The sequence below is a fragment of the Balaenoptera physalus genome, assembly GCF_965194825.1.
Source record: "Balaenoptera physalus genome assembly, chromosome: 3".
In the NCBI taxonomy this organism is placed as follows: Eukaryota; Metazoa; Chordata; class Mammalia; order Artiodactyla; family Balaenopteridae; genus Balaenoptera; species Balaenoptera physalus.
In genome coordinates, this window is record NC_138890.1 from 110356706 (window position 1) to 110382914 (window position 26209).

The 26209-nt window shown below is 35.4% G+C and overlaps 1 long non-coding RNA gene across 1 annotated transcript in view; it reads left to right on the forward strand.

Annotated features, from left to right (window-relative positions):
* LOC309659034 overlaps positions 1–24234 on the forward strand; it is a 99578-nt gene extending 75344 nt beyond the window's left edge. Inside the window, exon 3 of the long non-coding RNA XR_014262527.1 lies at positions 21198–24234. This is a non-coding gene — a long non-coding RNA (uncharacterized lncRNA). The remainder of the gene's footprint in view (positions 1–21197) is intronic.
* The last annotated feature ends 1975 nt before the right edge of the window (positions 24235–26209 follow it).

Below are 26209 nucleotides of genomic sequence, written 5' to 3' on the forward strand. Positions count from 1 at the left end.
CACAAATCAATCAATGTAACATACCACAATGACAAAACAAAGGATAAAAAAACACATGATCAACTCAGTAGCTTCAGAAAAAGCATTTGACAAAACTCAACAGCAATTTATGATTACAAACTCTCAACAAAGTTGGTATAGAGAGAACATACCTCAACATAATAAAAGCCATTTATGACAAACCCACAGCTAACGTTATGCTCAATGGTGAAGAGCCTAAAGCATTTCCTCTAAGATCAGGAACAAGACAAGGATGCTCACTTTCTTCATTTCTATATAGTATGGTATTAGAAGCCCTAGCCACAGAGGTCAGACAAGAAAAAATAATAAAAGACATCAAGATTGTAATGGAAAAAGTAAAACTGTCACTATTAGCAGATGGCATGATACTATATGTAGAAAACCCTAAAGACTCCACCAGAAAACTTTAGAACTGATAAATGAATTCAGTAAAGTTACAGGATACAAGATTAATATGCAGAAATCTGTTGCATTTCTATATAATAATAATGAATTATCAGAAAGAGAAATCAAGGAAACAATCCCATTTACAATCACATCCAAAAGAATAAAATACCTAGGAATAAATTTAACTAAGGAAGTGAAAGACCTAAACTCTGAAAACTATGACATTTATGAAGGAAATCGAGAACAATACAAATAAATGGAAAGATATCTCATGTTCATGGATTGGAAGAATTATTATTGTTAAAATATCCACCCTACCCAAAACAATCTACAGATTTAATGCAATCCCCTCTGAATTCCCATGATATTTTTCACAGAACTAGAAAAAATAATCCTAAAATTCATATGGAACCACAAAAGACAGAGTAGCCAAAGCGATCTTGAGAAAAAAGAACAAAGCTGAAAATATCATGCTCCATGACTTCAGACTATACCACAAAGCTACAGTAATCAAAATAATATGGTACTGGCACAAAAACAGACACATAGATCAATGGAACAGGATAGAGAGCCCAGAAATAAACAAACACACATGGTCAATTAATCTGTGACAATGGGAGCAAAAATATGCAATAGGGAAAAGACAGTCTCTTCAATAAGTGGAATTGGGAAAACTGGACAACTACATGTAAAAGAATGAAATTAGACCATTTTCTCACATTATATATAAAAATAAACTCAAAATGAATTCAAAAGATCTAAATGTAAAACTTGAAACCATAAAACTCTTAGAAGAAAACATAGGCACTACAGTCTTTGACATCAGTCTTAGCAATATTTTTTCTTGGATATGTCTCCTCAGGCAAGGGAGACACAAGGAAAAATAAGCAAATGGGACCTAATCAAACTTAAAAGCTTTTGCACAACAAAGAAAAGCATCAACAAAATGAAAAGGCTGAATGGGAGAAAATATTTGCAAATGACATGTTTGATAAGGGGTTAATATTCACAATATATAAAGCATACAATTCAATATTAAAAAAAAAAAAAAACCATTTAAAAAATGGGCAGAAGACCTGAATAGGCATTTTTCCAAAGAAGCATACAGGTGGCAAACAGGCACATGATAAGATGTTCAACATCACTGATCCTCAGGGAAATGCAAATCAAAACTAGAAAGAGATTTCACCTCCCACCTGTCAGAATGGCTATTATCAAAAAGAGAAGAATAAACAAGTGCTGGTGAGAATGTGGAGAAAAGGGACCGTAGTCCACTTTTGGTGGGAGTGTAAATTGGTACAGCAACTATGAAAAACAGTGTAGAGGTTGCTCAAGAAATTTAAAATAGAACTATCATATAATCTAGCACTTTCACTTCTGAGTACACATCTTAATTTGAAAAGATATATGCACCCCAGTGTTCATAACAGCATTGTGTACAATAACCAAGATGTGGAAGCAACCTAAGTGTCCATCAACAGATAAATGGATAAAGAAGACATTGCATATATATACACAGTAGAATGTTACTCAGCTGTAAAAAAATTTTGCCATTTGCAACAACATGAATGGACCTGGAGGTATTATGCTTAGTGAAATAAGTTAGAGAAAGACAGATACTGCGTATTTTAACTTATATGTGGAATCTAAAAAATAAAATAAAGGAATGAATGTAACAAAACAGAAACAGCCTGACAGATACAGAAAACAAAGCAGTGGTTATAAGTGGAGAGAAAGGTGGGGAGAGGGGCAAGATCGGTGTAGGGGACAGGGACTAAGATGCAAACTACTAGGTATAAAATAAATAAGTTACAAGAATGTAGTGTATAACATGGGGACTATAGTAAATATTTTAAATAACTTTATATGAAGTATAATCTATAAAAGTATTAAATCACTATGTTGTACAACTAATACAATATTGTAAGTCAAGTATAGTTCAGTAAGAAAAAGGCAATTACAAAAATGAAAAATGTAAAACTTAAGAAATATTAGAGAAAAGCAGTCAATACTAGTACATCCAAAAATAAACTTTTAAATATCCCTGTGAAAAAATATATTTTGTTGAAATCTAGAGACATAATAATAAAATTAAATTACTGATCATCTTAGTTCCACTAAGGTAAATCTCTACATGCTGTCTATTATATAATAGCTCAATAAATGTTCTCATGTTCTCAGCTGTTTGAATTATAACAGGATAATTGGTGTTTATAATGATAACCCACCAAGCACTCCCAGAGCTTAAAGTATAATTTTCTTGATGCAATTTTTACCTTTCATACTATAATTTTAATACTAAATGTCTTCTGTTGGATATCTAATACATGAAAAATCATTAACATATAGCAAGTCTGTACACCAAAATAATTGATAAACCAAAATGCCCTATTCTTGGTTCTTCTGATAAATTTAGCTTACAGTGATCTGACTGTATTTGTAGATCTGGAAAGGTAGACGGTAAATACCACTTCTTTACTGAGAAAACTGAATTTCCAGAAAATCTTTCTTAATAGGTCCTTTCCCAGAACGAATAAAAAACTAGGATTTCCCCAATTCTGTCAGTATATCTCAAGCTCTCACTACTTGCAGTGCATTGTTTTGTATGTTTTAGGGGTATAAAGATAAGATAACATGATTCCCTTCCAGAAGGTTGTTGTTTAATGGGTGCAAGTGAATGTCTAAATATAAACCAGTAAGACCCAGGAATCTGCACCTATCCCTGGTCTTCCCATGGTACCTTTCACACCTACTGCCTCACCACTGTCCCAAAGAGATTCTCCATACATAGACTTACACTGTGTTTGAATTATCATAATCTAGTAGAATTTTAGGGAGATTGCAATTAATAATCCATGTTCATGTGAAAAGCTCCTTTTACTGAAAACCTAAAAAGAGAGAACAAAAAGATAAAATCAAATGACCAAGACACCAAATACATGGTGTAATGCAGGTACTCAACTGATATTACTAGAATGGTTAGCTGTTAACTCAGTTTGTTAGGATATGATGCACTGGATCAAGTTCAGAAGACTCTTCCACAGTTCAGAAGTAGTATGCATTCCAAAGCCAGCCTAATATAAATGCATGACCTTATCTAAAGGAAATCTTATGAGGGCCATTAACAATACACCAAGTAATCCGAACCATCCCTGACTGTAGAAACACAGAGTACGTGCACTATTACTTGTGTGTTGGAAATATTGATACTTTCACTTAAAACAGACATTACTTCCACACTAAGATGACAAGATTGTCAGTCATGTCACAGAATAAATCATAGGACTAAGAAATTCTGATACACAATGATAAGTGGTAGCTAAACATTAAACATGCCAGATTTTATTTCTTAATTTCTTATTTAGTAAATAAGCTGGCATCTGTAGGTTAAATGTCTTGATATTTTTTTCTTTATGTTGGTGAAAGGAACATTGTTTCTTTATATATTCACCAGCAGAAGTGACAGAAAAGATAAGGATATTCTAAACTCACATTTTCTTTAAGGAAACAAAAAAGAACAACAGTCAGATTCTGTGACGCCACACTATTTTAAAAACTCAGACACTTGCCATTACTCTGTGCTTCTGCAAATTCTTGTATTTATTAATAATAGGAAGGTTACTGTTACACCTTTGGCAACAAGTCACATTTTTCTGTCTCTGGGAAACTGAACCACATTTTAAAAGAAACGGTGGCTCTGCCAATATAAATTTTCTGCATGTATCCATTTTTTTCTTTCACAATATTTTTAAGACAGCTATTTGCCAATTTTATGCCTCAGTTTTCTCAAATGCACTCTTTTCCTCTACATTAACACCATGTTCTAAGTAACATTTGTCTTCAAAAAATAACAAGGAAAAAATGAATTGTACTACAAAGGGATGGAATGGGTGCTAAATGAGACAGATGGAGTAAATGAGATTATTTTTTTTCCCCAGTTCTTTCCCGCTATTTCAGACAGAAGTAAAGCTATAAGCCTAGTATTTTGAATAGCTACTATAATATGATATCATCTTTCCAATAATGAATACTTGATCAGTTTGTAATATTTTCATAAGTCCTCTTATATCTAATGGATTTACAGTCATGTCTTTTTTCTAGTGTTAACTGTATAACATACACTTCAGTTTACAACCCAAGGCATTTGTGAGAAAGAGATAGACTGCCGAACATGGAGAAAAGGCTGTCTATTAAGAGTCAGAAAAGGCTGTGAAGCCTAAGGGCCACAGAAACCTAATGCTTTGGACCGCCGCTGGAAATGTGCAATTACCATTGGAAGCATAATTTCCAAAGAGCAGTACAAAGCATGCAACTGACGTATGGTTATTTTTCAATATATATTCTCTATCTAACAGCAAAAATAGGGACATATGCAATTAGAGTTTGGCAGTTCCCGGGTTATTTTGTAATAAAAGATTCACTCTTTTCTATTTAAACTTAATTTATTATCGATATTAAACGTGTGTAGTCAAATCATCATGGGAGTAAGTCACCAGTAATTAAAAATAACTTTTTCAAGGGTTTCTTCCTTTTAAGAAAACAGAGTATAAATAAGGAACACTGCTTATCTCTCTTTGGAAAAAAAAAAAAAAAAAGGAAGGGAGAGAGACGAAGGGAAGAAAGAAGCGGGGGGGGGGGGGAGATAGAGGGAAGGAAGAAGGGAAGGAAGGTTAAAAAGAAGGGATGAAAGGAGGGGTGGGGGGAAGGAAGGAGAGAGAGAGAGAGAGGAAACAAAAGAGAAAAAGAAACCACACTTAAATGCTTTGTTTTTCCTGAGCCTATAAGCCTCACTTATAATCCAATTATATTTCAGAAGTCAAGTAAAATGAGTATAGATTACTAGCAAACTTCACCCAATTCAAACATTCACTTTTCAATCACCAAAATGAACACTAAAAACAGTAATGTTCAACAACTTAACAGCCTTCTATCAGGTCTCCTACACCTGGGAAAACTAATGCCAGGGATATCTTTTTATTTTTATTTACTACCACTGAAAAGCAAACTAAATTCTATTATTGAATGAACCTATTTAAAGGACAACATAAAAATAAAGTAGTGTGTTCTATCTTCATCCCAAGCTCTATATGATGATTTTCCTTTGTTTTCACCTGGAGAGAAGAATTATTTCAAATTTTTCCTCAAGTTGGAAAGTCTGATAGGAAATAAATGACAATTAAAAGAAACAACTCAAATTATATTTTTCCTGGTGTTTACCATATTCTTTATATCAAAGGCTTTTTTGCTCTGAAACTCAAATCTATAAAACAGCTTCAAATATTTAAAACAGTAACAAATGTAATTTTTATCCACTGCATGCATTCTACAATTTGCCCTCTTACCCTGTTATTCTGCTGTTTATTTAGCCATATGTTCACGTAACCTTCAAGGGAACAATCCAACTTCACTATATGAATCATAATCTTAACCCTGCCATTTTTTTTTTTTTTTTTTTGCCCTCCCTGCAAAAGGATTTTACTTTACCTGTGGCATTAATTACCCATTTATGAGTCTTTTTTTTTCTCTTATTTTACCCATCTGTAAAGATGATAGATATTAAGTCATGGCAAAACATTCTATTTTCACATTACTACCTGAGCAAGGTACTAGATCGGTCTACTTTTATAGATGAGAAAACTAAGGCTAAACGTGATGACGTAAATATTGTTTCCTCGTTTCCTGAGGTATGGAGCTGGTTTTAGAGCCTGTGTGACTCCAGGGTTTGAGCTCAGCACCACGCCCATCCCTCCCACGGCATTAGTGTCATGTATCAGATGCATCCGATCATGCGTCGTGTGCAGGGATATCTTCTTCCTCTTTGCGCATCTTCCATGGCTCTTTCCGTATCATGTGCAATAACATTCAGATGAAGGAATGACTACATGAGTAATTCTAATGTACCTACTTTTCATGCTTAGCAGCAGCTCTTAGAGAAACATGGTTACAGCTCTCAAATGCCTTTAGAAAACTGCCTTTTCAGATTTTTATCAGGCATGTTTGAATGTCTCTTAGAGTGGAAGTCCCTTGCATAGAGAACTTGTTTAAACACAAGTTTTATGAATAAACATGTAAGCCTCAAACAATAACAGCAAATGACTCAGAGCAACACTTGATATATTACATCTCATTACTTAGGAAATGATAATAGATTTTTACTTCACATTTAAATTTGAATTATAATCTAAATGATCTTAAAAATATTAAAGGCCACATCTTCCCAAACTAGGTGTTTATGCATAGCCATAAGGGGTTAATCGAGCAAAGAAAGCACACACTTGAGACTCTAAATTGAATAATTTGATTTGTAAACAGGTACTTAGTGTACAAGAAGCCATTACACATGCAATTATCTGCCTTCAATTAATTGTGTGCATCTCTAAGGAGTGACTTTAAAATGTTTGTTTCAATTTAACTGGCTGTAAGGCCTGATATCTATAAACATTTATTTTACTTATGCTATAGCTTTGAACTTCAGAAAAGTACATTGCTAACAGCAATTATTATGTGCCTATGAGGAAACATTGGGCCTGGAATAATCACACCCTGAGTTTAAGTCTTATTCCTCCAGTCTCCACTCTCCCCATATGAGACATACGCGCAGAAAGAAAATCAGGCCTCTCACTAGTCTAGTAAACCATGTATTAAGAAATCTTTATTTGTAAATATAGAATTGCCCTTAGTTTAAAAGCTCTTTTTACTGAATGCATACTCCTTCCAACTGTCGGAATAGCAGAAACCTCATTATTGTTGCTCGTTCCTATGCTATTACTCCTATAATAAACTGGATATCAATTGTGTCAAAGCTAAAACAAAGGTAAGACACAATATGTGCCTTTGAAGAAAGCTTCAAAGCATCACTTTAGGGCAGCCTTTAGAGAGAGCACCGTTCTCTTCCATCTCTTCCTTGTTTAGCCCCTAAGAAACCCATTACTTTCTGTGTTTCTGTTTACTTAGAAATCTAGTTCTACTAAATGTGAGTGTTTGATCCTCCTCTTCCTCCCTGTTCTCATCTTCTTCCACCTCTACCTCCTCCTCAGCCTTCTCCTTCTTCCTCACAATCATGCAAAGCTGGGAATTACAACTTCAAAACAGGTAGAAGGAGAAACTCCATGGACTATACAGCCCTCCTAAGCAAGGCCAAGGTCTTACTTATCTTCCTACCCCAGCTTTTAATGAGTGATTGGCACATTCATAATAATCAATAAATCATTGCTGAATGAATGAATATTTTTTCTCTTAAACATCAAAATGTTGATATACTTCTGGGAATCCTTTCTGAAATGCCTAGTCTGTGTGTGCTGCCCTTCAATTTGCTCTTTTATTTTCTGTTATTTTCATCTATTATATATAAGAGCCATGGCAAAGATATGCAGGAAAGGCTATGGGACCCTCATACAAATATGTACCAGGTTGAATTATTATAACAGTAATTATTTTACTACTACACTAAAAAGACCATTCATTCATGCAACAAACATTTTTTGAACTTCTACTATGTTGCAGGCATGGTTCTAGGTGCTGAAGTATCAAGAGTGAATGAAAAAATATTTGCGCCCTTGAGAAGCTTATAATTTAGCGTGGGAGACAGAAAATAAACCTGCTAAATATGTAAAATATTATATTCTAGATAATATTATATTCTAGAATATAAGTGCTAAGGAGAATGACAACCAGTAAGGAAGTATCAGAGAGGGATTAAAATTTTATGTATGGTGACCATACATAAACTCATCTTAAGATGAGTTTTGAGTAAAGACCTGAAGGGAGGAATGGAGATAGCCATGCAGATGTTGCAGGGAATATCATTTTAGGTAAAGGGAACAACATGTAAGGGCCCTAAGATGTGAATAGCCAAGCTTGCTCAAGTAACAGCAAGGAGGTTAGTGTTCTGGATGAGTGTTGGGATGGGGAGTGGAATAATAGAATATGATGTCAAGAGAGGAAAGGAGTTGGGACAATATAGATTATGTTGGTCATAGAATTTTATTCTAGGTCAGATGGGAAACCAGTAGAGGGTTTTGAGCAGAGTACCAATGGGAAAATTCTGGCTGTTGTGTCGAGAACTGACGGTAAGAAAGGGCAGAAGTAGGGCAGACATTTAAGAGGCTATTGCTTTTCCAGACAGGAAAAAGATGATGCCTTGGACTAAATTGGAATCAGTAGGAGTGGGGTCACTCTTATAGGCTGAATTGAGTCCTTCTAAAATTTGTATGTTGAAGCCCTGCCCCCCAGTACCTCAGAATGTGACTCTGTTTGGAGATAGGACCTTTAAAGAGGCAGTTAAGTTAAAATGAGGCAGTTAGGGTGGACCCTAAACCAACGTCACTGGTGTCCTTATAAGAAGAGGAGATAAGGACACACAGAGAACACCAGGGATGTGGGCTCACAGAGAAGAGGTCCTGGTGAGGACACAGTTAAGACGGCAAGCCAAAGAGAGAAGCCTCAGAAAAAACCAATCCTGCCCGCATCTTGATCTCGGACTTCCAGCTTCCACAATTGTGAGAAAATAAATGTATGCCACTTAAGCCACTCAGTCTATGTTTCTTTGTTTTGTTTTGTTTTGTTTTTTGTTACAGCAGTCCAAGCAGACTAATACAGCCACTAAGGATGGAGATGATTGGTCAAATTCTAGATGTATTTAAAGTAGATGCTACAAGATGTTCTGATAGTCAGTTTGAGGTATGAAAAAAAGGGAATCAAGAATGACACCTCGGACTTTGACCCAGCAACTGATAGAACTGGAGTTGTCATTGACTGATGTAGGAAAGACTCCAAGAAGAGTGGGTTTGTAGGGGAACATCTCAGTTTGGACTGCCTTGACACATGAGCATTTGAGTGCAAGTAGTTTATTTGGGAAGTTTAAAGAACAAGAGTAGGGAAGTGTGGAGGTGAAATAAGAAAAGGATGCCACTGTGGATGTTCTGTTAAGCCAGCTGACAACAGAGAGTGTCTGAAGCTTAGCGCTGTGAGAAAACTCTGGGAAACAGAGCACTCCGTTTCTGGGAAACAGAGATAATTCCGAATTATCCTACCTTGGCAGTGAGAAAGGGGAGGTATTTATCCACTCCCAGTCACTGTTTGGATGGTGTTGATTCCGTAGCACTTTTGGCTTCATAGTGGGTTTCTATAGTTGGAGAAAAGAGTCCTCAGGCACAGAAATGCAGATACTGGCAGTTGGAAATGGGAAGTCAGCCAGAGCTTTTAAATGAGTGAGTTTAAGCAAGTTTAAGTGAGTGAATGGAAGACATGGGAGAGGAAATGACAGTGATTACTACAAGGAGCTTGTGTGGACCAAGTGAAGCTTGAGGTTCTATTAAACATCCAACTGGAAATGTCAATAACAAGTCTGGATTTCATACATAACTGCTAAGAAGGGAGTGAAAACATTGTCAAGATGACATATAGTGCAGCACTTTTAACCCAAGGGGTAGAAAAAAGAAAGAACTGAAAAAAGTAGTCTCCTATGAGGTAACTGAATTTGAGTCATAATACGTACTGTTGAACTGAAGGTAAATCGAAGTATTTACTCCACATTTATAAAAACATTGAAAGGCCAAATTCTGTCATCTTTATTCAAGATTCCGAATTACAGCTATTTGTCCTCTTTCATTGTCAAGATTTTAAAATTACAGCCTATAATATCTAAAGGATTTTGTTGAGGATTTGTTTATTATTTATTAGAAGGTCAATTGCTTAAAATGGATAAATTGTAATGACTCAAGTTAAGATGTATATAAATCCCTACCATCAATACTCATAAAAGCTCGATAAGAAAGAAGTCTGAAGCATTGTATGGATACTTCTAATTAAACATGAATCTTTCTCGATATGGGTTCAAAAGATTCCATAATAGTTTATTATGTCCACAAAGTTATTTCATAAACGTCAGGGTAAGAATATTGCTTTTAAAGCTAGTTTTCCTAATTTTTCATTGGAAACAAAACTTTCCTACAATTAGAGATAGACTTCTGGAACTAGATATTCACAAGTACCTAAAACATAACATGTTTAAATATAAACCCAATCTGTCCCATAGAAAACCTGTTCTTCCTTATGGGTTACTTATCTATGTCATGCTTATTACCGTCCACTCAATATTCCAGGCAAGAATATTGGGAGTCATGCTTCCTTTCTTCTTTTGCCACCTCAATAAATAGCACAATCCTCCATCCAATTACAAGAGTCAAAAATCTAGGAGTCTTTCCATTTTTGCCACATACAGGGCATCAGTATGCCCTGTCAACTTGACCTCCAAAACATATCTAGTCTAAATCCAGAAAGCTACTTCTTTCCATCTTTACTGCTACCATCCTTGGTAAATTACCATCATTTTGAATGCATTATTGCAATATCAGTCTATTTATCTCTTGTAAAAATAAAATACAGTGTGTGTGTGTGTAAAAAAAAAAAAAATCCTAAACCCTCCAGCAAATGTATAATTCAATATTTCGAACAATTTTAGTATTTCATTGTCACATAAAATATGTAAATAGCTAAAAAAATAATAATAATAAATAAATAAATAAATAAATTCCAGTGATCAAACAAATGGGCTCCAAATAGATGAGATTATTGTGGCCCTAACAATATTAAAGCCGTCAGACAAATAGTAATGCTAAATGGATGAAAACCAGCTTAGAGAAGAGTGCAAACTTTTAAAATAACATAGATGAAAATTGACCTGCTGAGAAAATTAAAATGCAGCATCTTTTTTGAGTTACATGCTAAAGTTTTGCATTGTTTGCAACAATCTGACTTTTAAAAATTATATTTTAATTGTATTTTACTTAAGTTAGAAATTAAAAATGTTCACCTTCAACTGTGAGCTCTGTACTGGCATTTACAATCACATATTGATAGAACTTCTTCTGAAAAACATGTTAATCCGTTGGTGATTTAAGAAATCCTAAGGGAGTTTTTCTCAGCTTATGTACTAATATTTAAAATATAGTGCTCCCAAATTACTGTATTTGTCAACTAACGGCACGCTTCATTGAGTAGAAGAGAAGCTGAGGAAGACTGCAAAACCCTTTGGAGATTTATCATTACAGAACAACTGCATATCTGTATTTCTTTCTGTGTCTTAGTAAATAATAACATAATGATAGCAAATTTTATTATATATTTGTATCACAGTTGCTTTATAATAAGAATATATTTGAGCTTAACAGTAATTTATGGATTAGATAGGGCCAGTATTGTTATCCCTAAAGAAATTGATGTTTAAATGTTTGACTTGCCCAAGGTAACAAAGCTTGTACATTTTGAAATTCATATCACTTGTAGATCCAGAGATTTACAATGTGATAGGCATGTAGAGGGAAGAAGCCAGGCTTATTGTAGTGAGAACTGTATTTGCACCTTTTTTACATTCAGAGACAAGCACTATAAATAACTCCTGCTAATGCTCTCAGGGTGAATAGAGATTCCACAGAGTAGAAAGAATCACAATATAAACTAAAAGGAAAAGACATGTAAAACAACCTATGAGTGGGAAGTTAGAAATGGATGTAGAGGCGTATTATTCTTCAGGAACAAAGAAAAATAAAAAGAAAACAGGATAAGTGTGGGTTATAGACTTGCACATGGTAATAAGCAATACAATTTAATAAAACCATAAATAAAAGCAGCATGACCTGTGGATGCAATTATCTCTGCCTTGGAACTCTACAGCATTACCTCTTCTGATGAAATACAGCTCACTTTATTTTAATTGAATGAATCTGCCTAGTTGGAAACACTTCTCTGACAGTTGTTCTGTTGAAGTCTCAGTATCTTTGTGAATTAACTGAAAGATGTGTCTTGGAAAGAAGAAACAAGGAGACAAGGACAGGAGAGATTTTGGAAAACTGCAGTGATAAGGAAACAGGCCAAATAAAGCTTACTGTCCAGATGTATTAACCACTATTGGACTGGAGAAAATATGTATATTTGAATGCAATCTAGAAGGAATGTAATTATAACAAATTCTGCTATTTTATTACATGGAGTGAACAGAGGTTCAACTTACATTTCTTGTCTCCTTATATTTCCCTTATAAATCCCTTTCTGGAGGTCTTGGGGATCCAGTTAAGTTGACAGATCTGATCTTATCTCCAGCTTTCAATCAAGAACTAAATGCAATGTAAGTCTAAAGTGATAGCTAAAGAAAGCTAAACAGGGCTTAAATATCAGTGTGCATGTGAATAAACAGACATCAGCTGTGTAGGAAGAACTCTATGTGGATCACTGACAAAGAGAACTGAATAATACAAATGTCCTAGGCTCATTGAAAACCAATTACAGAAAAGCAACACTGGGTTCTCTTGAGCTGGAAAGTAGTATTTAGCTACCGTTAGAACATATGAACTATGAGAAGTCAGTACCTTAGGACCTTATTAAAATCCTCTGTCATCATATTTTAAATAAGTAGCTAGGTAAAACCTAAACATTTGGAAGATTTTTACATTACAGTTTATAAAAAGGAAGATTTAAAGTTTACACTCAGATCCTAGTAGCAGTTCTGCCACTTACTAGTTGTGTGGCGTTTAGAGATTCATTTAAATTCTGTGGCTCTTGGTTTCTGCCTCTGTATAATAAGGCTGGTTTAGAACCATATTAAGAATATAAAAACTGGTTAAAATAAATAAAATTCAAATCAAAGAAAAATTGGTGATTACACAATGAGATCTGTGTTGAAGAAGTAAAGAACACTTCATTTTATTAGACTTAAATCACATATTGATAGAACTTCTGAAAAACATGTTAATCCGTTGGTGATTTAAGAAATCCTAAGGGAGTTTTTCTCAGCTTATGTACTAGTATTTAGAATATAGTGCTCCCAAATTACTGTATTTGTCAACTAACAGCACGCTTCATTCACATGTTCATTTTTTCATTCATTTAACCAATATTTATGAAGCAGTGTCTGTGTTCCAGATACTCTACTATGTAATGGGCATATGGTAAGGTGCCCTGCTGCCTGGATCATAGATTTTACTGGGAGAAGCAGAGAGTAAGCAAAGAAAAATCAAAACTGTAGTTACACATGATGAAAAATGATTAGAAGAAAAGATGCTTTGAGAGGTAATAATGGAGAATCTATTTTAGATTTGGAGACAAGGGAAGGCCTACCTGAAAATGAGAAGAGGCTGTCCAGCAGCCTAACTGCAGAAATGAATGAGGCCCCAGGTGAGAAAGTTTGAGGAAGTGAAAGGACAATGTGAACTAAGTGTGCTGAAGAGAAAGACAGCCTAAGAGGAGAAAGAGAGGCAGATAAAAGAGCTGTGTAATGTATAGAGTATTTAAATTTCCTTAAGGGGTTTAGCACGCTACTTAATGGCAACTGAAAACCATTACAGCCTTTTAACCTTGGGAGTGGTGGAAAGTGATTTACATTTTACAAAGCTCATCAAGAAAGTTGGTTAAAGATTAGGTAGCCAGGAGGGAGCTAGACATCAGGAAAGAGAAGTTAGTTGATGGCAGTGGTAGGGAAGAAGATGGAAGAAAACTTCACTAGTATTAAGGAGATGATGGTGCATTTATACTAAAACCAACTTCCCCAGTTGTGGGATTCTGTTTAGGACTGATTAGTTTTCACCAGAATTCAGTTCATGGGTCCAGGCAAGAAGAAAGCAAAGGGCAGAAGGCATTTGCAAGGGTATGATTGTATGGATCATGAAATAGGTAGGGAGGCAATAGAGGAAGGAGGAAATTGATAGACAGTAAGTGGTGGGATTCATGGACTCACAGTCTTGATGCTATAGAATTATAACATGGGACAAGGACATTTGTCCCTTTCAAATGGTGAAAGGCATTAAAAGAAACTATCAAGACCGAGGCATGACTGTATCAGTGGATGAGTGAACGTAACATGGGACTTATATCACACTTTTATCATGGTCTTGCTCAGCTCTGTGCTTTAATGATACCTGAGCAGTTTATAGAAATGTCTGTTACTCAAAAGACAGGCTCAGGACTTTTAAAAATTAACATTGAGGTGTGATTCATATTAATTTTACTGCCATATCATGTTACTGAAAAGCTGTCAAAATTAGTATAAATTAGTGTTAATGCAGAATTTTCTCAGAATTTTAATAACATCTTTCCAACAACCTTTTAAATTGAACAAGTTGTTAGCAATGTACTGGCCTGTCATTTAAAAAAAATCATTTGGCTCATTATTTAAAAGAAATAACTTAGGAAGTTTGAAAATATGGTGGGATGACATAATGTATGTGAGAAAATTATCTGTCATTCAGATAATTAAGTTTAAAAGAATCTGAAGCCCCATTCCATAATCAAAATATGCTAGAGTCTATAAATTTATATGCACAAAAGTTAGTGCATTCAAAGCTAGTTCTTCTGCCCACAAGCTGCCACCTCTTCAATATAAATGATATGTAACAATTATCTTTGACCACATTTTAGAATCTGCATACATGCAAACCTTTAAGATTTAAATATGCATGAACATGCACTTATGTACTGTGTTGTAAATTAAATTTAAATAGTATAATAGTTGTGATTTGGTTATTTAAGGATCATCGTCAGAAATGTAAAAAAAAAAAAAAGAGTTTAATGTGAGATTAGACTTAACTTAGAATTATTTTAAATTCAAAATAGAAAAAGATTTTTGAGTGTCTTCTATGTGCTAGGTTTCCTGTAAGCATTAATAAATAAAACCAGTTACTTTCAAGAAATTCACAATGTATTACAGATTTTTTTGCTTAAATTTTTTTGTTTCCTTTATTCATATGATGTTTTGGAATTTCAAGAATATAATATTGTGATGTTTACATTGAATCAATGACCTGCCTTTTCATGTTGAACTAAAATGGAATAGGCAAGCTTTAATATAGAACTTCCTTTACAGTGGTATTTTCTCATGAAATCAATAAATTATTCATCAAATTTATTTTTAACACAATACTGTAATATTATAAAGATTGTCCACACTAAGTAAAAAATTTTGCACCAATCCTTTGAGAAAGCAACATTAACATCATTTCAAGAGCAGCAAACTCACACACTAATCTCAGAACATGAAGGGAAGGGGCACTGCTTTTAAAAAGTGGTATGAATTTTTTTTATAAGCTAATCTCTAACCCAGGCTCGTCATTCTCCCTTCCCTTTAACCAAACTATCCTTTAAGAATCAATTTCAGTCTCATCTTTTCCATTGAATCTTCCTGGGCAAAGAGATTTCCTTGTTCTGAACTCACAGCTCTTTCTGGACTCATTAACCATGAAATATTCTATATCATATATTACATTTGTTATTTAACTTCTCATGGCTCACAATGTATTTCTATAATTGGATCACAAATTTTGTAAGGACGCATACCATGTATTATATTTGCCTTGAAAGTAATTTTTCTTTATTAAGACTATGTTTTTTTTGAGTAGTTTAATGTTTAAAACAAAATTGAGAGAAAGGTACAGAGATTTCCTATATATTCCCTGTATTGTGTACTGTGTACACATGCATAGCCTCCCCAGTTATCAATATCCCCCAGAGTGGTACATTAATTCCAATTAAAGTACCTACATTGACATATCATAATCACCCAAAGTTCATAGTTTATATCAGCATTAACTCATGGTATTATGCATTCTATCAGTTTAGGAAGATGATAATGATATGTATCCATCATTATAATATCATACAGAGTATTATCACTGCCTTAAAATCCTTTGTGCTCTATTCATTTCCTCCCCTGACCCACAACTAGTAGCAGCCACTGACCTTTTTACTGCCTCTAGAGTTTTGCCTTTTCCAGAATGTTATATAGCTGTAATCATACAGTATGTAGCCTTTCAGGTTAGCTTCTTTCACTTACTAATATGCATTTAAGTTTCCTCTATGTCTTTCCATGGCTTAATAGCTCATTTTTTTTAGTGCTAAAAAATATTCAATTGTCTGGATATACCAGACTTTATTTATCTACTCACCTACAGAAGGACATCTTGGTTGCTTCCAAGTTTTGGCAGTTATGAAAAGAGCTTCTATAAACATCCATGTGCAGGTTTTTGAGAAGATAAATGTTTCAACTTTTTTGAGTAAATACCAAGGAGCGAAATTAATGGATCATATGGTAAAGGGTATATTTACTTTTGTAGGAAACCACAAAACTGTCCTCCAAGTGGCTGTACCATTTTGCATTCCCACCAGCGATGAATGAAAGTTCCTGTTGCTCCATATCCTCACCAGCATTTAGTGATATCAGTGTTCCAGAATTTGGCTATTCTAATAGGTATGTAGTAGTATCTTCTTTTTTTTTTTTAATTAGCAATTCCTTAATGACATATGATGTGCAGTGCCTTTTCATAATGCTTATTTGCCATTCATACATCTTTTTTGGTGAGGTGTCTGTTCAGGTCTTTTACCCATTTTAAGCCAAGTTGTTTATGTTCTTATTATTGAGTTTTAAAAGTTACCTGTGTATTTTGCATAATATTCTTTATCAGATGTGTCTTTTGCCAATATTTTTTCATAGTCTGGCTTCTCTTCTCATTCTCTTGAAATTGTTTTTTGCAAACCGGAACTGTTAATTTTAATGAATTCCAGATTATGAATTATTTATTTCACAGGTTGTGCCTTTGATGTTGTATTCTAAAAGTCATGCCCATACCCAAGGTCATCTAGGATTTCTCCTATATTATTTTCTAGGGGTTTTATAGTTCTGCATTTTACATTTATGTCTGCGATCCACTTTTTGTGAAAGGTGTAAGCTCTGTGTCTAGATTCATTTTCTTTGCGTGGGAATGTCTAGCTGTTTTAGCTTTCCATTTGTGGAAAACACAATCTTTGTTCCATGATATTGTCTTTGCCTCTTTGTCAAAGATCAGTTGACTATATTTATGGGAGTCTATTGCTTAGCTCTGTATTCTGTTCCATTGATCCCTTTGTCTGTTCTCTCACCAGTACACACTGTCCTAATTATTGTAGCTTAATAGTGAGTCTTGAAGCCAAGTGTTGTCAGTCTTCTAGCTTTGTTCTCTTTTAATATTGTGTTGGCTATTCAGGGTCTTTTGCCTCTTCATATAAACTTCAGAATCAGTTTGTCGATATCATAAAATAACTTGCTGGAATTTTGATTGGGATTGCATTGAATCTATAGATCAATTTGGGAATAACTGACATCTTGACAATGTTGAGCCTTCCTATCCATGAACATAGAATATTTCGCCATTTATTTAGATTTAAAAAAAAATTTTCTTCTTCAGGGTTTTATAGTTTTCCTCATATAGATTTTGTACATACCTTGTTAATTTTAAACCTAAGTATTTCATTTTCAGGGCTGCTAATGTAAATGGCATTGTGTTTTTAATTTCACATTCCACTTGTTTATTGCTGGTACATAGGAAAATGAAAATGATTAACTTTCGTTTTGAGTTTTGTTCCATAACATTTTTATTAAATGTGTATGCTAAAAGAGGAATGCGGCAGGGAATAAAAGTTGCCCCTCTCCATTAAACCACTGATGTCTCTGTGGCTGACTCCAGGCTCTTTCTTCAGTCTTGAAGCTGGGCAAGTACAGGCCTTGCAGGCCTGCAGGGTGCAGCCCAACAACCCTATATATTCCTTCACTGTACTGTGTATTCTTTCACCAAACTACATTTTTATTTTTAAATAGAATTCCTCTGGGCAAGTTCATTTCTAAGTTTTAATTCTTTTGTCTACTTATTGAGGTTGGTGATACCTGCTCCTGTCTGGCCTTGGTGGCTCTCTTCCTGTGGTGTCTAACATCTACAACTCTTGGTCAGTAACTTTCCAAAAAGCAGGGTACTCTGAGAAAAGCACCAAATAACCATGGAATCGCTCATGTTGTAGGATGCTCTCCCTGAAGCCAAAACTGCTTTGGATTTTAAACATCTGTTGTAAAAAAAGTTGGCCAAGTAATCTCTGGACAGGTGGATTGTTGGGTTCTATGAAGCTGTTTTGAAGGGTTGGATCTCAGTCCCCACCTGCTTTTGGCTAGCGTATAGTAGGTTTATTTAGAATTTATGGGGTATTAATTAGGCTCCAGGCTTTTCTACATTAAAAAATAATAATAAAAATGCTAAAAAATGGTATCTTGAGTTTTAGCTTGGAGGCATTATAAAGAAGGTGAAAATTAAATTTAAAGACACATTAAATTTTCCTTATATACATGAAATTCTAACTGGCAAGTATAGAAGCAAGTGACTTCACTGCAAGAAGACTATTTTATGTGCCTTTATATTTGAGACACCCTATGAACTGAAGAGGAATGTCAGGAGAATGCATCTTTTGTGCAACTTGTAGTTTGGGGAATATTCTCTAGGAAAACTGCATTAGCATCAAAGTGGCAACATGCACATTGAAAGGTTATTATAATGGTTTGCAAGTCTTACCCTCCTTCACTTAAGAACATGAAGGCAGCACCAGAAGCCAGCTGTGTTGAGAGTTGTTGGTCGTCTAAGTTCTGATATTACTGCTGCTGAATGCAAAGCAGAAAGGCAAAAAAAAAAAAAAAAAAAAAAAAAAAAACCAACCTTGTGTATGCCCTCCAGCTGAAGGCAACACCAAACTTGACAAGTCAAAAGATACCATTGAATTATAGGTATTCAAAACCCACTTAATAAGTAACTGGGATTAGTGCTGTCTCTTAAAAATGCTGGCTTGAATTCAGGGCTCTATTTGTGGAAGAGAAATGAAGAATAAAAGAAGCTTCTCCGTAAATGATAAAGAAATAGAAAATAGAAAATAAGAAAAAAAAAAAAAAAAGCCTAGATCCCAAGGCAGGGAAGTTGGCTTAAGGCTAAATCATAACTTTCCTTTCATAACCAATGAAATGTATAAAAGCCATTTTTCAATGTCTCTCTATATAAAATGTACCAATGTTATGCCAAGCTATGAATTTATAATCAAAGGTAAGTGTGGTGATAACATGATGGTTTTGAGGCTTACTGCACTTTGCATAGCAGAAAAACATCTCTAATTTAGAGCACTGATTAATAAACTAGATTTGTCTGGAATATTGGGCATTCACAAATGCACTGATCTCTATCCAAGTCGGTCCATTTTTTCAGTGGGGAGCAAAGACTCTTTATCTTGCTATTATATATAGTGAAAATAATGGAATATTGGAGCCAACTTCCTAAGAATCTGACTTGCTTTCTGTTAACCATTTTTTCTAGTCTTATTGAGATATTATTCACATACATCAGTGTACAAGTTTAAGATGTACAACATAATGGTTTGACTTACATATATTGTGAAATTATTATTGCAATACATTTAGTGAGCATCCATCACCATTAATCTTTGAACCCCGTTCCCAGTATGCTTATTTTTTTAAATTAATTAATTTATTTGTTTTTATTTTTGGCTGTGTTGGGTCTTCATTCCTGTGCGCAGGCTTTCTCTGGTTGCGGTGAGCGGGGGCTACCCTTTGTTGCGATGCGCGGGCTTCTCACTGTCGTGGCTTCTCTTGCAGCAGAGCACGGGCTCTAGGTGCGCGGGCTTCAGTAGTCGTGGCACACAGGCTCTAGAGTGCAGGCTCAGTAGTTGTGGGCACGGGCTTAGTTCCTCCACGGCATGTGGGATATTCCCGCACCAGGGCTCGAACCCATGTTCCCTGCATTGGCAGGTGGATTCTTAACCACTGTGCCACCAGGGAAGCCCAGTATGCTTGGTTTTAAGCATAGTGTACTTCAGTCCAGATAATTCTGGGTCACTCCCAACAGAATAGATTAAAAGCACTATCTTGCCACTTGGGGGCCAGGCTGCAAAATAATATAATAATAATTTATATTATTTTAAATAATCATGACACATTTTTAATGGAGATGTAGTTTACAGCGTGCTATCATTTGCATTATTTCATTTGATTATAGGCAGGTTTGCCCCTGTGTGTCTTGCATTTAATAAGAACTCAGGAAGTATTTGTGGATTGATTAACTATATAATCTTCTTGCTAATGCAAGCAGTAAAATATTCAGTAACCCTGGTTACGTCATTACCTCAGCTGTCTGGTCCATTGTGGTAATTTCCACAGGGAAACTGCCTCCAAATACCAACACTACAGTTTTACTGAAAAGGGGGAAGATTTAGCCTGGAGATTAGATAAAGGTGTGGCTTTCTGTGTTATACAAAAGCAAAAGCTGCTGCTTTGTTTACCTGGTGTACCAAATTCTACACACTTGCAGTCACTTTGAAGTCATGGCTTGCCCCATTAATATCCCAGTCCCAACGATTTGTTCTTGCAACATTTTTCATCATGTTAAGCAATAATTAAGTATGCTTTGGCTTTAGATTGCTTTTGGTTTTTATTCCATAATGGTTTTATTAAATGTGTATGCTAAAAGAGGAATGAGTCAGGGAATAAAAATTACCACTGGAAAATTATAGGCAGGCAGGCTTCATAAATAATGCCTTGTTTTTACTACTGATGTCAATCCAGCCCAGCCTTTCAATGCCTATCTTTGTTATTCTGAATGCCGAGTTTGCTAGCACCAAGGCTCACTCCCTCTCACTCTCCCTTTTTGTAAGGAAACACAGATAGAAGGATTGCAGATGAAACCATTACTGAAGATCAAAAATGCATTTTGTTACAAAAAAAGAAGACCTCAGGATGTGAATAAATGCAAAACGGAGAACATTATAACTTAATTTACTGTGCCCATAATAGTAAAAAAAAAAAAAAAAAGGAAGAAAAGAAAAAGAATTGTAAGCTAACTGGAATGTTTTTTTTTTTTAATTAATTAATTAATTAATTAATTTATTTATTTTTGGCTGTGTTGGGTCTTCGTTTCTGTGCGAGGGCTTTCTCTAGTTGCAGCAAGCGGGGGCCACTCTTCATCGCGGTGCGTGGGCCTCTCACTATTGCGGCCTCTCTTGTTGTGGAGCACAGGCTCCAGACGCGCAGGCTCAGGAGTTGTGGCTCACGGGCCTAGTTGCTCCATGGCATGTGGGATCTTCCCAGACCAGGGCTCGAACCCGTGTTCCCTGCATTGGCAGGCAGATTCTCAACCACTGCGCCACCAGGGAAGCCCGCTAACTGGAATGTTATTCTTACAAAATGCAGTAAATGAGTTAGTAGCACTTGTATTCAAATAGCTAAAAAATATTTCTGAGAACGGAAGTCCTTTAGTATGTCTCGAACCATTTGGGGATGCATACTTTAATACAAAAAAAATCTCACGGGATACATTAAATAATATATGCTTAGTTGTCAAGTGATCACGCTAGGTCATTTAATCATGAGATTGGAAGGATATGACAGACACTCCCAAGGTGACCCCCCCCCCATGAGTCATACCCTTGTATGATCCCTTCATCTAGCATGCAGGAGGACCTGTGACTTGCTTCTAGACTATAGAATACGGCAAAAATATTTCTTTTTACGTAACATACTGTTTTAGCAGACTGGATCCAGAGATTCCCTTCTTGGCCTTGAAGAAGCAAGAGACCATGTTGGAAACTGCCCAGGAAAAAGACCCCATGGCAGGGAACTGTGGGCAGCCTCTAGGACCTGAGAGGGCCAGCAAGAAGGCAGAGCCCTCAGTCATATAGCTGCCAGGAAATTAATTCTGCCCACAACCTGAATGAGCCAAAAAGCAGATTCTTCCCTACTTGAGCCTTTAGATGAGAACACAATCTGGTCAAAATCTTGATTGCAGCCTTCTGAAGGCAGAGGACTCAGCTAACCCATGCCTGACTCAACCCACAGAAACTGCGAGACAGTAAATGTGTACATTTTAAAGCCCCTAACTGTGTAGCAATTTGCTAAGTGGCAATAGAAAATTGATAAACCCAATGCCACCAAATTGAACAGAACTACAACATAAAAAAAATTATTTTTTTCTTTTTCATTTTTGGTGAGGACATTTAAGTTCTACTGTCTCAACAATTTTCTATTTTACAATACAGTGTCATGACAATACAGTGCTATTAACTCTAATCACTGTGTTTTAAATTAGATCCTCAGACTTTATTCATCTTATAGCTGAAAGTCTGTACCCTTTTACTAACCTTATCCTATTTCCCCCAGCCCCCAGCTTTTGCAACCACCTTTCTACTCTTTGTTTCAATGAGTTTGGCTTTTTATTAGATTCCACATATAAGTGACACCAAGCAGCATTTGTCTTCCTCAGTCTCGCTATATCATTTAGCATAATGCCCTCAAAGTCCATCTATGTTGGCTCAAATGGCAGGACTTCCTTCCTTCTTTCTCATAGCTGAATAGTATTCCCGTGTGTGTGTGTGTGTGTGTGTCTCACATCATCATTATCCATTCATCCATCCATGATGGTCACTTAGGTAGTTTTCATATCTTGGCTATTATAAGTAATGCTGCAATGAACATGGGAGTGCAGATATCTCTTTAATGTCCTGTTTTCATTTCCTTTGGTTATAAACTCAGGAGTAAAATTTCTGGATCCTATGGATCGTTTCTGGATCGTGTCTATTTTTAACTTTTTGAGGAACCTCCATACTGTTTTCCATAGTAGCTGTACCAATTTACATTCCTACCAACACATCATCATCAACATGTGTTACCTTTTGTCTTTTTGATGATAGCTATTTAAACAGGTGAGAGGTAATGTGTCATTGTGGTTTTGACTTGCATTTCCCTGATAGTGATGTTGAGCACATTTTGTGTACCCTTTGGTCATTTGTATTTCCTCTTTGGAAAAATATCTATTCTATTCCTCTACCCATTTCTTAATCACAGTTTTTTTTATATTGAGTTGTATAAGTTCTTTTTAGAAACTAAGCCCTTTTCACATATATGATTTGCAAATATTTTCTCCCATTCTGTAGGTTACTTTTTCATTTTGTTGATTGTTTCCTCAGCTATGCAGAAGCTTTTTAGTTTGATATAGTTCCACATGTATACTTTTGTTTTTTTGCCTTTGATTTTGGTGTCAAATCTAAAAAATTATCACCAAGACCAGCATCAAAGATCTCACTGCCTATGTTTTCTTCCAGGAGTTTTATGGTTTTAGGTCTTATATTTTAGTCCTTAAATGGATTTTGAGTTGATTGTTGTATGTGATGTAAGATAGTGATCCAGTTTCATTCTTTTGCATGTGGCATCCAGTTTTCCCAGCATCATTTATTAAAGAGACTGTCCCTTTCCAGTTATATATCTATCTATGGCTCCTTTGTCATAATTTAATTGATTACTCATGTGCTTATTTCTGGGCTCTGTATTTCTGTTCTATTGATTTCTGTGTCTGTTTTTATGACAATACCATACTGACTGATTACTATAGCTTTGTAATACAGTGTGAAATCAAGATGTGTGATTCCTCCCACTTTGTTCTTCTTTTTCAAGATCACTCTGACTAGTTGGGGTCTTTTGTGATTCTATAGAATTATAAAATGTATGGTATATGGAGCCTTGCTACAGCAGTACGGCAGAATTTTGTGAATGTTTTTTTCCAGAACAGGTTGAGTTTTCTGCAAAGTAAAATAAATGATAGTACTATTTTGAGGTTAGAGAAGATAAATTCTAAAAAGTAGAATTACTCATAAGTTTTTAGCAAAATGAGACTAAAGTATTGGGAGTTACACATTATAAATTAAATGATAACGATAGAATATTACTATTTGAAAGCTAAATCAATATATATTATTGGAAAGAAGGAAATAATGTGAACTACTAGATGTTTGAAAAGCTTTATTGACTAAAATTAAAAGCTGCAGAATCTTAAGACTAAATACAGATGCATAATAACTAAGAAAAAACTGAATTTTCTTTAGTATGCATCATTATATATGAAAGGATTGGAAAAATTCAGAACAAATACTCCCAATTTTTATGAAGGGTAGATATGAAGGATTTCGTTTTAAATTTTCATGAAATAAAATCTGGTTGGAAAAAAAAAAAATCTGGTTGGACATGGGGAAGAAAGGCTACTGACAACAATATTTGCTAAAAATTGTAGAACAGCTGCAGGGGGTGAAGAATTGCTGTCTGCTGAATGTAAGAATGAATCAGTTACCATGTATCTTGGGTGATACGTAAATCTACTTCAACTGCTCTGGGATCTGGGGGCCCTGTTGTTGCTTCACTAGAAGTGCTGCCTACAGACACTGAAGCAGCAGCTGAGGCTGGTTATGGAGCACAAATTTCGGTGCTTCAGGTCTTGGCAGTGTCTGGAGGTCCTTGTTGCTGTCCCCAAAGCAGTGCTCATGTCATAGCCACCTCTGCTGAGCTATCAAGGGCTGGAGTCAGGTTCTCCTAGGTCTGGAGACCAGCCCTCGCATGGGCCTTGGGGAGAGCAGTTAGGAGTGGGCTGCTCACCCTGGAAGCAGGGGATTCTCCTTGGTGACACCTACGTTGGATGACCTGGTACAGTAGGGCAGGGGCTATGGTGCCAATACCTGGAGGGCATTGGGCTCCCGTGTGCCTCACATCTGCTGGACATAATACATGGGTTGGTGTCTCACTGCTTTTGCCCCTCACAAAGAAAAATATCCAATTTTTACTTTCAAAAGTTTTGGTGACAAATTTCAAAACATACTTAGACAAAATGGTCTATCTCAAAGAACTGAAATTTTCCATTGCCTTTTTCATGAAAATATTTCTTTGGTGGAACTTTTGTGTTTATCTGTTGAAAACACTCATGGCTTTGAATGAGCTTGATGAGCTTTTTTTTCACAGCCTCCTATCCTCCTTCCCATCTTGATTTCAGACTCTTTCCCATGTTTTCTTAGCTCTGTTATCTTGGACAAATTACCTCCCTCATTTCTCTTTTCTCAAGTACCTCATCTGAAAATGGGGATAATATCTCACAGAAATGTCAATATAAAACAGGAACAGAAATATATAGTACTCAACTTTTGCATCTTTTTTTCTCCCGTAAGTATACAGTTTTACATTATGACAGAGTTCTCCACAAAGGTCCAAATTTTAATCCCTATAACTTTTTATGAGAGAGACTCCAGCTTTCTTTCAGGAACCCCCAGAAATATGTTTTACTGAACCACAGTAAATTCAATGAAATAGGGACTCTCACATATTTTCCACCCTGACATCTTTTGAACTTTTCAAGAATTATCTGTAAGCCTAAAGAAACTGCTACTGACCTTTGCTTATACCTCAGATTTATAGTTAAAGATTTGGAAGGTCAATGGTCCATTATTTTTCCACTTTTTCTTTTTGGCTAGGTGAACAATTGTAAAGGTCTAAAAGTGGTAAAAATAAGAGGACAGGTTAAAGTGTCTGATACTGCTCTGATGTACTGACTCTCACAAAGTCAATGTATGAAGCACTATATTTAGTTGAAAGGCTAACTACATCTTCTCTTTCAAGCACTCACTGTCATCCCCACCACATTTAATTCTCTTAGATATTTACACAAGTGTATCATTTAGTAATATTTGAGTTATTATACTGTATGTTTTACTCTTTTCCTCATGATGCTGGTAATGAGATAGAAAATAAAAAAATTTCTCCAAAAACTGTAAAGATAAGTAGACTGTCATCAGCCAACTAAGTTATAGTAAATATAGGAGGAGTTAATGTCCTATGTCAGTGGAAAGTCTTATGGTATGGCTTCAGATAATGAAGATCAGCAAAGCACTTTTCCAAGATGTAATTCTGATTAGGTAAAATGAGTAATAATTAGTGTTCTAATCTCACTGGAGTTTCCTAAGAATAGCCTTCCCAAAAGTCTAGTAAAGTTCAGTTGACACAGTGGTCCTGGAACTTTTCCATAACTTCACCCAGTAAAGTTTGATTGACTTCCTGTGGCTTTAATCTAGCTGGAAAGATATGCCAACATAACTTCTGTAATATAGAAGAAAGAAGAAAGCTGCAATTTCTAAGCATTCTTCTTTCATG